This window comes from Bubalus bubalis, chromosome 21 (genome assembly GCF_019923935.1).
Source record: "Bubalus bubalis isolate 160015118507 breed Murrah chromosome 21, NDDB_SH_1, whole genome shotgun sequence".
Taxonomy (NCBI): Eukaryota; Metazoa; Chordata; class Mammalia; order Artiodactyla; family Bovidae; genus Bubalus; species Bubalus bubalis.
Genome location: NC_059177.1, coordinates 3088125 through 3102134, shown reverse-complemented (window position 1 = coordinate 3102134; position 14010 = coordinate 3088125). Strand labels below are relative to the sequence as shown.

The 14010-nt window shown below is 41.2% G+C and overlaps 1 protein-coding gene across 2 annotated transcripts in view; it reads right to left on the bottom strand.

Moving 5' to 3' along the window:
- Positions 1-14010, bottom strand: part of ZCWPW2 (zinc finger CW-type and PWWP domain containing 2) — a 400309-nt gene that overhangs the window by 135620 nt on the left and 250679 nt on the right. The window lies entirely within an intron of this gene.

Here is a 14010-nt window from a genome sequence, read left to right as displayed (position 1 = left end):
ATGAAAAATAATAAGTGACCTTTCAGCTATAGGTCCAACAAATTAATCTTTTAAGAATCTACTATTTTTGTAGCACTTCACAGAGCTTAAGTAGCTTATAACTGTAATCAGAGGCTTCCCTGGTGGCCCAGATGGTAAAGAATCTGCTTGCAATGTGGGAGACCTGGGTTCAATCCCTGGGTCAGGAAGATCCAACTGTAATCAACCTGTGCTGTGCTGTGCTGTGCTTAGTCGCTCAGTCATTTCCAACCCTTTGTGATCCCATGGACTGTAGCCTGCCAGGCTCCTCTGTCCATGGGGATTCTCCAGGCAAGAATACTGGAGTGGGTTGCCTTGGCCTCCTCCAGGGGATCTTCCCAACTCAGGGATCAAACCCAGGTCTCCCACATTGCAGGTCGATTCTTTACCATCTGAGCCACCAATGACACCCTCAGTTCAGTTCAGTTCAGTCACTCAGTTGTGCCCAGATCTTTGCCACCCCATGAATTGCAGCACACCAGGCCTCCCTGTCCATCACCATCTCCAGGAGTTCACTCAAGACTCACATCCATCAAGTCAGTGATGCCATCCAGCCATCTCATCCTCTGTCATCCCCTTTTCCTCCTGACCCCAATCCCTCCCAGCATCAGAGTCTTTTCCAATGAGTCAACTCTTCGCATGAGGTGTCCAAAGTACTGGAGTTTCAGTTTTAGCATCATTCTTTCCAAGAACACCCAGGGTTGATCTCCTTGCAGTCCAAGGGACTCTCAAGAGTCGTCTCCAACACCACAGTTCAAAAGCATCAATTCTTCAGGGCTCAGCTTTCTTCAGAGACAAGTAAATCAAAGATTTAGGAAATCTGTATCATCTGTCCACTAGGGTATAACTAGAACTTGAACCCAAGGTTGTATGAATTACAAGACTCAACTTCTTTCATAATACCATACAGCCTCAGGACAAGGAAACATTCAAACTTCTGGTTCTGGGCAGTAAACTAAGATGATTACAGTAGACAAATAAGGTCTAAGATGATATTTTAAAACAAAAATTAAGCCCAGACAAAATGACCCTTGAAGAATCTCTTAATTCATCTATAAATGTCTTGCATTTATTTCCTTGATAGCACAAAAGCCAAGAATTGATTCTTTTAGGTTTCATTTTGTTTTGTGTTTTAAAAAATCTTTGAAGGAGGGCATACATGGAACCCCATGGGGCAAAGGGACATCTTTTGTAAGTTCTACTTCTGTTGAATTTGTATAGCTGAATTTGTACCAGAATAACATGTAATATTACTTCATGGTGACCACTGTTTAGGACGGCACTGTCTTCACTGAAGAGCGTGGCTGCCCACTCAGGATACAATCATTCAGCTTCCCTCCAACCTTCGGGAAGGACGAAACAGCCAGCTCAAGGTCAAGGACAGAACAAAAGAGAAAAGTACAAATGCTCAAATATTTCTGTTTTCTCAAAAGAGTTAAGTAATTACATATTTGCCTTCTCACACAATGGACTGCCTTCACACACCTTTATGTTTGAATAAATTTTGAGATTCTAGCTAATACTGCCTATAGAACACATAGGTTTTTTAATCACCACTCTGGCTCAAAATCCCACAAATCATAACAGGAGAAAAAGATTTAAGGCAAACAAAACAAAAGAAGAGAAGAACAACAATTAAATTTTGAAAGCGGGAGAGGAACAGAAATGAGCAGACCAGAGGAAATGTTTCAGCAGTGAGGAAACCTTCTCGAAGAGGATTGTATCATGAGCTCCCAAATGACTCAGGATGGGGGACAATGGTTATGAATGAAAGATGTTGGTAGGCAGAGAACAAGGAAATGGCTGAAATCCAAAAAACAACCAGATCACCCAGGCTCCCTCCATCAAATCCTTTATGCTTTCATCCTATCTCATATACCCAAGGGCATCTTCTTGGCAGGAGTAACAAGAGCTCCAGGCCTGCCCACCTCTTGGAGCCCCAAATATTCACAGAACACACCTATGCGGTCTTAACCCCATCAAAGTGAAAGTCGGCCAGTGGTGTCCAACTCCTTACAACCCCATGGACTGTAGGCCACCAGGCTCCTCTGTTCATGGGATTTTCCAGGCAAGGATACTGAAATGGGTTGCCATTCACTTCTCCAGGGGATTTTTCTGAGCCAGGGATTGAACCCAGATCTCCCACATTGAGGGCAGATTTTATACCATCTGAGCCACGAGGGAAGTCCAGACCCCACCAAACTTGGGCTTTATCCTCCCATTTAATTGGATCTTTAATCTTTACTTTCTCACTGCAGCATCCCCTGGAAACATTTTATTCTTCACTGCCCTGCACAGCTGGTCTGCAGACACTCATTTCAGTCTTACAGCTGACGTAGAATTTTCTGTCTTTTGCTACCTAGCAACTTGGGTGAAATAGAATTTAATATCCTATCACACTTACATAATCAAATATTATAAGGCTAGATGCTGGCTCTCAGAAACATCATGACACACCTGTAGTAGGAGAAGTGTCTGACTTGGGGTGAAGGAAAGAGCTAAATCCTTATTTTCCAAAGGAGAACATCAATATAGATAATGAAAGTGAAAGTGTTAGTCACTCAGTCATGTCCAGCTCTTTGTGACCCTATGGATGGTAGCCCTCTAGGCTCCTCTGTCCATGGGATTCTCCAGGCATGAATACTGGAGTGGGTTTGTCATTTCCTTCTCCAGTAGATCTTTCCACCTCAGAGATCAAACTTGGGTCTCCTGCATTGCAGGCAGATTCTTTACTGTCTAAGTCACCAGGGAAGTGCAAATATATATATATATATATTTGGTTGTGCTGGGTCTTAGCGGCAGCATGTGGGATCTAGTTCCCTGACTAGGGATCGAACCCAGGCCCCCTGCATTGGGAGCTCAGAATCTTAGCCACTGGACCACCAGGGAATCCCTCAATAGATAATACCCCAAACTAAAAACTACATCAAGAGATGGGAGTGTACACCGAAAGATGAATGGATAAAGATGTGGTATACACACACACACACACACACACACACAAAATGGAATACTATTCAGCCATAAAAAGAATGAAATAATGCCATTTGCAGCAACATACATAGACCTAGACATGATCATATTAAACGAAGTAAGTTAGAAAAAGACAAATATCATATGATATCACTTACATGTGGAATCTAGAATATGACACAAACCCATCAATGCACAGAAACAGAAACACAGACACAGAGAGGAGAGTTGTGGTTGCCAGTGGGGAGCAGAGTGGGGAAGGGCAGGACTGGGAGTTTGGGATTAGCAGATGCAAACTGTTATGTATAGGATGGATAAACAACAAGGTCTTACTGTATAGCATAGGGAACTATATTCAACATCCTGTGATAAGCCATAACAGAAAAGGATATTTTGAAAAGAAGGCATGATCTGATATATATATGCATGCGTGTGTGCATGCATGCTAAGTCACTTCGGTTCTGTTTGATATAAGCACAATGTTGAAAATCAACTCCACCTCAGTGGTATTTAAAAAAAGAAATGGGAGTACAAACTTGATTTTTGGAAATATAGAGGTAAAACAGAAGAAAGAGCTCCAAAAGCTGGACGCAGTTGCTCTGGGGTCTGGGAATGGAGTGGAGAGGGCTACTGTTTGAACGATGAGTTCTGTACAACTGAGTGACTTTAAAGTTACGTGTAACCTTGAAAAAATAAAAAATCAGACAAAAATAAAATACATAGGGAGGAATCTGTTCCCTCTCCTAAACTGCTAACTTCATGTTCAGTTTCGCTTTCACTTTACAAGGGTAAGTCACGTCACGATGTCAGAGTTCAGCTCAGTTCAGTTCAGTTGCTCAATCATGTCTGACTCTTTGCGATCCCATGAACCGCAGCACGCCAGGCCTCCCTGTCCATCACCAACTCCCAGAGTTCACTCAGACTCACGTCCATCGAGTCAGTGATGCCATCCAGCCATCTCATCCTCTGTCGTCCCCTTCTCCTCCTGCCCCCAATCCCTCCCAGCATCAGGATCTTTTCCAATGAGTCAACTCTTCACATGAGGTGGCCAAAGTACTGGAGTTTCAGCTTCAGCATCTTTCCTTCCAAAGAAATCCCAGGGCTGATCTTCTTCAGAATGGACTGGTTGGATCTCCTTGCAGTCCAAGGGACTCTCAAGAGTCTTCTCCAACACCACAGTTCAAAAGCATCAATTCTTCGGCACTCAGTTTTCTTCACAGTCCAACTCTCACATCCATACATGACCACTGGAAAACCATAGCCTTGACTAGACGAACCTTTGTTGGCAAAGTAATGTCTCTGCTTTTCAATATACTGTCTAAGTTGGTCATAACTTTCCTTCCAAGGAGTAAGCATCTTTTAATTTCATGGCTGCAATCACCATCTGCAATGATTTTGGAGCCCCAAAAAATAAAGCCTGACACTGTTTCCACTGTTTCCCTATCTATTTCCCATGAAGTGATGGGACCAGATGCCATGATCTTCGTTTTCTGAATGTTGAGCTTTAAGCCAACTTTTTCACTCTCCTCTTTCACTTTCATCAAGAGGCTTTTTAGTTCCTCTTCACTTTCTGCCATAAGAGTGGTGTCATCTGCATAGCTGAGGTTATTGATATTTCTCCCAGCAATCTTGATTCCAGCTTGTGCTTCTTCCAGCCCAGCGTTTCTCATGATGTAATCTGCATATAAGTTAAATAAGCATTTCTGCTTTATTGACTATGCCAAAGCCTTTGACTGTGTGGAAACTGTGGAAAATTCTGAAAGAGATGGGAATACCAGACCACCTGACCTGCCTCTTGAGAAACCTATATGCAGGTCAGGAAGCAACACTTAGAACTGGACATGGAATAACAGACTGGTTCCAAATAGGAAAGGAGTCCATCAAGGCTGTATATTGCCACCCTGCTTATTTAACTTATATGCAGAGATGTCAGAGTGGTTAACCACAAATGCACATTTTAAACAAGTTTGAGAAATCCACACAGAAACATTATAAACTAAGAGATGACACGTCAGTCCATAAAGTCTTTCCCAAATGGATTCTTTCACACAGTGAGATCATCTAATTGATCTAAACCGACCGAACCAATTTTAACTGTAATTTATACACCGCTTTACAGCAATATATTCATTGAAGGTAGAAAAGGAGGTGTTCAAACTGCAGCTCCCACACTATCACACTGGGGAGGATGAAATTATGTGAGATTATCACCTTAAGAAACTTGAAACAGTTGCTGCTTATACTTCAATCAAAATATACAGTTTTCAGTATTTTTCTGAATGAGGCGATCTATCCATTATGACACCACTTAAAGCTTGTGGGTTAATGAGTACTTTGTGAATGGTTTCTCACCTTTAGAGCAGTTCTGAAACACAGAGTCACAAGCATTATCAGAAGTGTGATCAAACTCCCTGAGGACTACGGCAAATAACGGGCTTTAGTGAAGCTGACTGTTGAAACCTGTGTTCCCTGTCACATTCAGCTATTTCCCCCACATCCAAAGAGACTGTCCTCAGATCACGCCTTGTTTGATAACTTCCACCGCCTGGGATGTGCTGGAGATGTTCCAAACACTCAGATTTGCTTTTCATTACATCACAGGGGTTTTTGCTTCCTGTGTTTAACTGTTTAAACATAGGTTTCAAATGATATTTTTTTCACCACAAAGGAACACGTGTCTAAAAGTTCACTGCATGCACTCACAAGATTTCCCATGTACATTTTCATAGATTTATGAAGATGCCTGGAACTATTGAAATCTCTGGGCATATGCCAACCATGGACACCAAATTTCTACTATGAACTCAGTTTAAAATTCAGAACTGCACACAGACTAGTTTACAGAAAGTTCTAAATGCTGTCATCAATTTTATTCTTTTTATACTTTTAATAAAGTAAATCATGTAATATTTAAATCTAGTTTTCACAAAATTATATCCAGCCTCAGAGAGTGATTGAAATAATCGAAATCATCGTTTTTAAATTGAACTGAAATTAAACTGTTTCAGATAGTGCCAGTATGGATTAGCATGATAGCACATTCATTGCCATGTACCAATGGCTCTATTCAGATATATTGTGTGTGTGTGCTCAGTCGCTCAGTTGTGTCCAACTCGGTGACCCCATGGAATGTGGCCCCCCAGGCTCTTCTGTACATGGAATTTTTCAGACAAGAATAATACAGTGGGTTGCCATTTGCTACTCTAGGAGAATCTCCCCCAACCCAAGGGATCAAACCCAATCTCTCGCATCTTCTGCATTGGAAGCTGGATTTTTAACCACTGTGCCACCTGGGAAGCCTCCATTCAGATATATTACAATTTTATCTCCGTATCAGTGAATTCTAAAAACTAACAACAGAAATAGTTTTATAAGGCTTTTGCATTATCCCATACATGTTTGAGGCTGTACAAGAAACACAGTATTTTTTTTTCCTTATAACTTTATCCAAGTGTACTGGGCTGTCCCACACATACATATAGGCTTATAAAATCATTCTCCTAATCAGTGATGAAAATGAATAAAATCAATTAATACAACACTGTAAATCAAATCAGTTCAATTCAGTCGCTCAGTTGTGTCCAGCTCTTTGAATCGCAACACACCAGGTCTCCCTGTCCATCACCAACTCCTGGAGTTCATCCAAACTCATGTGCATCGAGTTGGTGATGCCATCCAGCCATCTCATCCTCTGTCATCCCCTTCTCCTCCTGCCCCCAATCCCTCCCAGCATCAGGGTCTTTTCCAATGAGTCAACTCTTCGCATGAGGTGGCCAAAGTATTAGAGTTTCAGCTTTAGCATCAGTCCTTCCAATGAATACTCAGGACTGGTCTCCTTTAGAATGGACTGGTTGGATCTCCATGGAGTCCAAGGGACTCTCAAGAGTCTTCTCCAATACCACAGTTCAAAGCCATCAATTCTTCGGCACTCAGCTTTCTTCACAGTCCAACTCTCATCCATACATGACCACTGGAAAAACCATAGCCTTGACTAGATGGACCTTTATTGGCAAAGTAATATCTCTGCTTTTTAATATGCTATCTAGGTTAGTCATAACTTTCCTTCCAAGGAGTAAGCATCTTTTAATTTCATGGCTGCAATCACCATCTGCAGTAATTTTGGAGCCCCCAAAAATAAAGCCTGACACTGTTTCCACTGTTTCCCCATCTATTTCCCATGAAGTGATGGGACCAGATGCCATGATCGTTTTCTGAATGTTGAGCTTTAAAGCCAACTTTTTCACTCTCCTCTTTAACTTTCATCAAGAGGCTTTTTAATTCCTCCTCACTTTCTGCCATAAGGGTGGTGTCATCTGCATATCTGAGGTTACTGATATTTCTCCCGGCAATCTTGATTCCAGCTTGTGCTTCCTCCAGCCCAGTGTTTCCCATGATGTACTCTGCATATAAGTTAAATAAGCAGGGTGACAATATACAGCCTTGATGTACTCCTTTTCCTATTTGGAACCAGTCTATTGTTCCATGTCCAGTTCTCACTGTTGCTTCCTGACCTGCATATAGGTTTCTCAAGAGGCAGGTCAGGTGGTTTGGTATTCCCATCTCTTTCAGAATTTTTGGCAGTTTATTGTGATCCACACAGTCAAAGGCTTTGGCATAGTCAATAAAGCAGAAATAGATGCTTTTCTGGAACTCTCTTACTTTTTCCATGATCCAGCGGATGTTGGCAATTTGATCTCTGGTTCCTCTGCCTTTTCTAAAACTAGCTTGAACATCTGGAAGTTCACGGTTCATGTACTGCTGAAACCTGGCTTGGAGAATTTTGAGCATTACTTTAAAGTAAACCAATACAATATTGTAAAGTAATTAACCTCCAATTAAAATAAATAAATTTATATTAAAAAAAGTAAATCAATTACACTTCAGTAAAAAATAAATGAATAACAACAAAAAAAAGAAAAGGAGCAAAATCAAATCAACAATGAATGATACATCATCATTATCATAATGACACCAAAACCAGGCTCTGGTCCCACGTTTCCAGCATAAACCTGAAGGCATATGTGTTAGTCATATCTGACTCTGTGCAACTCCACGGACTGTAGCCCTCCAGGCTTTTCCGTCCATGCAATTCTCTAGGCAAGAATATTGGAGTGGGTTGCCATGCCCTTCTCCAGAGGAATGTCCCAATCCAGGGATGGAATCCTGATCTCCTGCCTTGCAGGCAGATTCTTTACCATTTGAGCTACAGGTAAGTCCCAGTACCATAAATGACCTCCTTGGAGCTAAAAGAAGACAGTCAATTGGTCATTGACCTGGCTTCCTGAGCGAATGCTGCAGTGTGGCCAGAATTTGAGAAAGTGCTAAAATGTGTCACCAGCATCTTTCAAGAATAAGGCTCCAGTGAGAAAGTGAGTAAGACAGTCCCAAGAAAGATAGGAAACCCCACTTGGAATGAAGTCATCCCTCCTTCTATCCACAGCATTCAGGCCATAGATCCTTAATCAGGAAACACACTTCAGGTGCCATGAATGAACTTGGGGACAATGAGCTTTGAGAACAGCCAGCTGAGCAAGGGTGCAGTGCGTGGTCCCTCTTCCATAAGTCCCCACGCCTAGAGCATTGCTGCACCGCCCTTCTCACACATAGGAGGCCTATGCCCTCCAAGGAGAAGCCTTGGAAACCCAAAGGGCAAGGAAGGCAAGGAAGCTCATGAACATGATTCCTCAGGTGGATAAACCAAGTGATAGAAATGATATGATAACACAGACAGATGCCCCAAAGGCAACTGATAAAATTCAGCAGTCATTCCCAATTAAAATACTTTTCAAGTTGTAATAGTTGCTACTTCTCTAACATAACACCCTTAATACTGAGAGTTTAAAGAAACCTCATTGAAAGGAAGATTGGAAAAAAAAAGGAAAGATGAAGGTTAGAAGTGTCAGGCAATTCAGAATAAGAAAATGAAGTAAGTGGCAAACATGTTTTGGAGGTTGTTGGCAACACGTATCAAAAGGCCTTTTACTAATCATTTCCATGTCTAAGATTTTATCCTCTGAGATAAGCCACCAGAGGTGTGCACATACATCTAAGGGCCTATCAAAATGGTAGATGAGACAGGTGTAAACACAGAAAAAAGCAACTGTAAAGGAATGTATGTGTGTGTGCCAGCTACATGTTAACAGTAAGCAGCCATTAAAAATGTCACCCAATGCAAAGGAAATTGACTGCAAAGGGGCGGAGTATATTTCAGTGATGGAAAAGTTCTGTATCTTGATTGTGTTGGGAGTTATACAACTGTGTACATTAAACACACTGATAAGACTATACATTTTTAAATGAGTGAATTTCATTGTATATAAATTATAACTTTATAAAGCTGATTTTTCAAAAGGAGTCTAGGTATAGATAGGGCTTCCCATTAGAGTGACAAGTCGAAAGTTGCATGGAAGATTTTGTAGATGCAAGCAAAGGTGAAGAATGGGAGTAATTGATGAAATCAACCTACTGTATTAGGTTTGATTATAATAGAACCTACCCACTGCTGGAGCTTAAAATTTTGCCATTAATAAATAATCTGTTGCTTCAAAATAAATGTCACCCAAACTACATAAGGATATGAATTAATGATTACTATACTTTAAGTAAAATGAACTGAATAACACTATGCTCTTTATTCTGGTTAAAAAAAATCCACATCCATCTATGCACAGACATGCATAAAACAGTGTGCCTAAATTTTTAACAAGCAGTATGAAATGGCAACCCACTCCAGTGTTCTTGCCTGGAGAATCCCAGGGACGGGTGAGCCTGGTGGGCTGCCGTCTATGGGGTCACACAGGGTCGGACACGACTGAAGTGACTTCACAGCAGCAGCAGCAGCATAAAATTATAAGCAATTTCCAACCTTTATATTACATAAGTATTGTCCAATATTTATCTAGAATAAACACATATTCCTCCTAAATTCTAAAGAAATAATACATTTGAAGTGTTTAGGAAGTGTCCCAGTAGGAGATCTGTCCAAAGCTCAAGAGGCACGCTAGAATCTGGTCAAGTGTCAATGAAAAGGCTTCCTCCAAGTGACACAACTGATATAGGGGCAAAAATCAGATTGTATTGAGGACCAAGTGCTTGAAAATTCTTGGTAAACCAGGAGGGAATCATTGGAAAACACACAAATACAGAATAATAGCTAGATCATGTTGCCAGCAAAGAAAGACCGTTACAGGTATCTATCAAAAAGGGAGCGGGAAGCAACCTGAATGTACACCACCAGATAAACGGATAAAGAAGATGTGGTACGTATATACAATGGAATATTACCAGACATAAAAAGGAATGAGACAATGCCACTTGCAGCAACACGGATGCAGCTAGAGATGATCACACTACGCAAAGTGAGTGAGCCAGAAAGACAAACATCATATATCATTTACACTCGGACTCTAACAAAATAATACAAGTGAACTTATTTAGACAAAAGAAATAGACTCACAGAAACAAATGTATGGCTACCAAAGGGGAAAGTGGAGGGAGGGATAAATTAGTGCATTGGGATTAAAGTATACACACCACTAGAGATAATCAACAAGGAGTACGTCAAGGTTGTATATTGTCATCCTGTATATTCGTCAAGGCTGTATATTGCCCCATATATTTAACTTATATGCAGAGTATATCATGACAAATGCTGAGCTGGATGAAGCACAAGCTGGAATCAAGATTGCTGGGAGAAATATCAATAACCTCAGATATGTAGATGACACCATCCTTATGGCAGAAAGTGAAGAAGAACTAAAGAGCTTCTTGATGAAAGTGAAAGTAGAGAGTGAAAAAGTTGGCTTAAAGCTCAACATTCAGAAAACGAAGATCATGGCATCTGGTCCCATCACTTCATGGCAAATGGATGGGGAAACAATGGAAACAGTGACAGACTTTATTTTGGGCTCCAAAATCCCTGCAGATGGTAATTGCAGCCATGAAATTAAAAGACACTTGCCTCTTGAAAGAAAAGTTATGATCAACCTAGACAGCATATTAAAAAGCAGAAACATTACTTTGCTAACAAAGGTCCGTCTAGTCAAGGCTGTGGTTTTTCCAGTAGTCATATATGGATGTGAAACTGGACTATAAAGAAAGCTGAGCACCAAAGAATTGATGCTTTTAAACTGTGGTGTTGAAGAAGACCCTCGAGAGTCCCTTGGACTGCAAGGAGATCAAACCAGTCCATCCTAAAGGAAATCAGTCCTGATGCTGAAGCTGAAACTGTAACACTTTGGCCATCCGATGAGAAGAACTGACTCATTTGAAAAGACCCTGATGCTGGGAAAGATTGAAGGCAGGAGGAGAAGGAGACGACAGAGGATGAGATGGTTGGATGGCATCACCAACTCAATGGATGTGAGTTTTTGCAAGCTCCAGGAGTTGGTGATGGACAGGGAAGCCTGGCATGCTGCAGTCCATGGAGTCACAAACAGTCAGACACAACTGAGCAACTGAGCTGAACTGAACTGCAGCATACAGGGAACACTATACTCTGTAACGGCCTATTCATTTTTAAATGGGTGACTTTTACTGTATATAAATGATAACTCTATAAAGCTGAATTTTCAAAAGGAGTCTAGGTATAGATAGGGTGACAAGTAGAAAGTTGCATGGAAGATTGTGTAGATGCAGGCAAAGGTGAAGATTTGGAGTAATTAATGAAATCAACCTACTGTATTAGGTTTGATTATAATAGAACCTACCCATTGCTAGAGCTTAAAAAATTGACATTAATAGAGAATCTGTTGTTTCAAAATAAATGTCACCCAAACTACATAAGGATATGAATTAATGATTACTATATTTTAAGTAAAATAAGCTGAATAACACTATGCTGCTTATTCTGGTAAAAAAAAAAATCCACATCCATCTATGCACAGACATGCATAAAATGAGTTTAAATTTTTGACAGGCAGAAGTTTTAATGGACAAAAGAATCTGAAAAAGAATAGATAGATCTATACATATAACTGACTCACTTGGGTGTATATCTGAGACTAACACAGCACTGCAAATCAGTTATGCTCTAATAAAAAATTAAATGTAAAGAAAGAGGGTGTGATGGTCATCCCAGATTCAAGTGTCCAAAAACCAGCAGGAAGGATGGCTTGGCCGACTATCCCACACCTTATCCCATTGACCAGGGCCACCTCACTGGTCCAAACATGCTCAGCACAGACAAGATGGCGAAGGGCAAGGCCACCAGAGGCAGGCACCAGACGCAGGGCAGTGGTGGCGTCTTTTGCACTCGTGCATCCAGCTGCAGGCCTTGGGAGAACTGCAGCTAAAAACCTAGTGGCAGGGCCCCGAACAAGGTCATGTCCACACGATCCTTGATCACCATTCAGAAAGCAAAGCACGGCCATCCATGGTGATGTTCAGCACTCACACACCATGAGTAAGAACCCTGCAGCTTATAAGCCTCACCTATTGGGAGAAGAAAAAGATGCTTCCAGTAGGCATGTCTCTCTGTGCACAGAAAACAAGACACTCAAGCCAGAGGAGACACGTAAGAAAGTGTGTTTTTAGAGGCCAGACAGAGCCGTCTGAAAAAAAATGGAGAGGCTTAAACAAAAGGTGGAAACTGCTCCCAAAGGCCTCTTGTCCAGAAAACAGACTGGATTCTTCAGAAAGGCTCCTAGGAATTTTATGAAGATCTAAAGGATAAGACATTTACTCAGCAAAAATATATGTATACTTTAAAACTTCCTAGTCCCGGTTCATCTCTTGTTCATGAGTTCTAAGAATAGCATTCCAAGAATAGAGGTGAAACACTTGAGATCAAAAAATGGGGCCAAAAGTCTAACATGATTTCAAACAAGTGAGTTATATTTTTTAGTTTATAAAAAGGAACTGATCTTTTTTTTGCATGCTGATGTACAATTATCAGCTTCCCAGGTGGCCCAGTGGTAAAAAATCTTCCTGTCAAGCAGGAGATGCGGGTTTGACCCCTGGGTGGGAAAAGTCCCCTGGAGGAGGACAGGGCAACCCTCTACAGTATTCTTGCCTGGAGAATCGCATGGACAGAGGAGCCTCACCGACCACAGTTCGTGGGGTCGCAAGGAGACAGGACTGAGTCACAGTACACATGCATGTGTGTAAAAAGCAAGCGAGTTTCAGCTTGTGTAAGTAAGTTAACCTTTTTCTACATATTCCTCCCTCCAGTCAATGCTGAAGTCCTCATATATTTACATTGCCCATCAGAGCACTTTCTTTTGCAATTATCTAGGACAGACATAGAGGAAAACAACAGAATAGGAAAGACTAGAGATCTCTTCAAGAAAATTACAGATACCAAGCGAACATTTCATGCAAAGATGGGCTCGATAAAGGAAAGAAATGGTATGGACCTAACAGAAGCAGAAGATACTAAGAAGAGGTGGCAAGAATACACAGAAGAACTGTACAAAAAAGATCTTCATGACCCAGATAATCATGATGGTGTGATCACTCACCTGGAGCCAGACATCCTGGAATGTGAAGTCAAGTGGGCCTTAGGAAGCATCACTACGAACAAAGCTAGTGGAGGTGATGGAATTCCAGTGGAGCTATTTCAAATCCTGAAAGATGATGCTGTGAAAGTGCTGCATTCAATATGCCAGCAAATTTGGAAAACTCAGCAGTGGCCACAGGGCTAGAAAAGGTCAGTTTTCATTATAATTCCAAAGAAAGGCAATGCCAAAGAATGCTCAAACTCCCACACAATTGCACTCATCTCACATGCTAGTCAAGTAATGCTCAAAATTCTCCAAGCCAGGTTTCAGCAGTACATGAACTGTGAACTTCCAGATGTTCAAGCTGGTTTTAGAAAAGGCAGAGGAACCAGAGATCAAATTGCCAACATCCGCTGGATCATCAAAAAAGCAAGAGAGTTCCAGAAAAACATCTACTTCTGCTTTATTGACTATGCCAAAGCCTCTGACTGTGTGGATCACAATAAACTGTGGAAAATTCTGAAAGAGATGGGAATACCAAACCACCTGACCTGCCTCTTGAGAAACCTATATGCAGGTC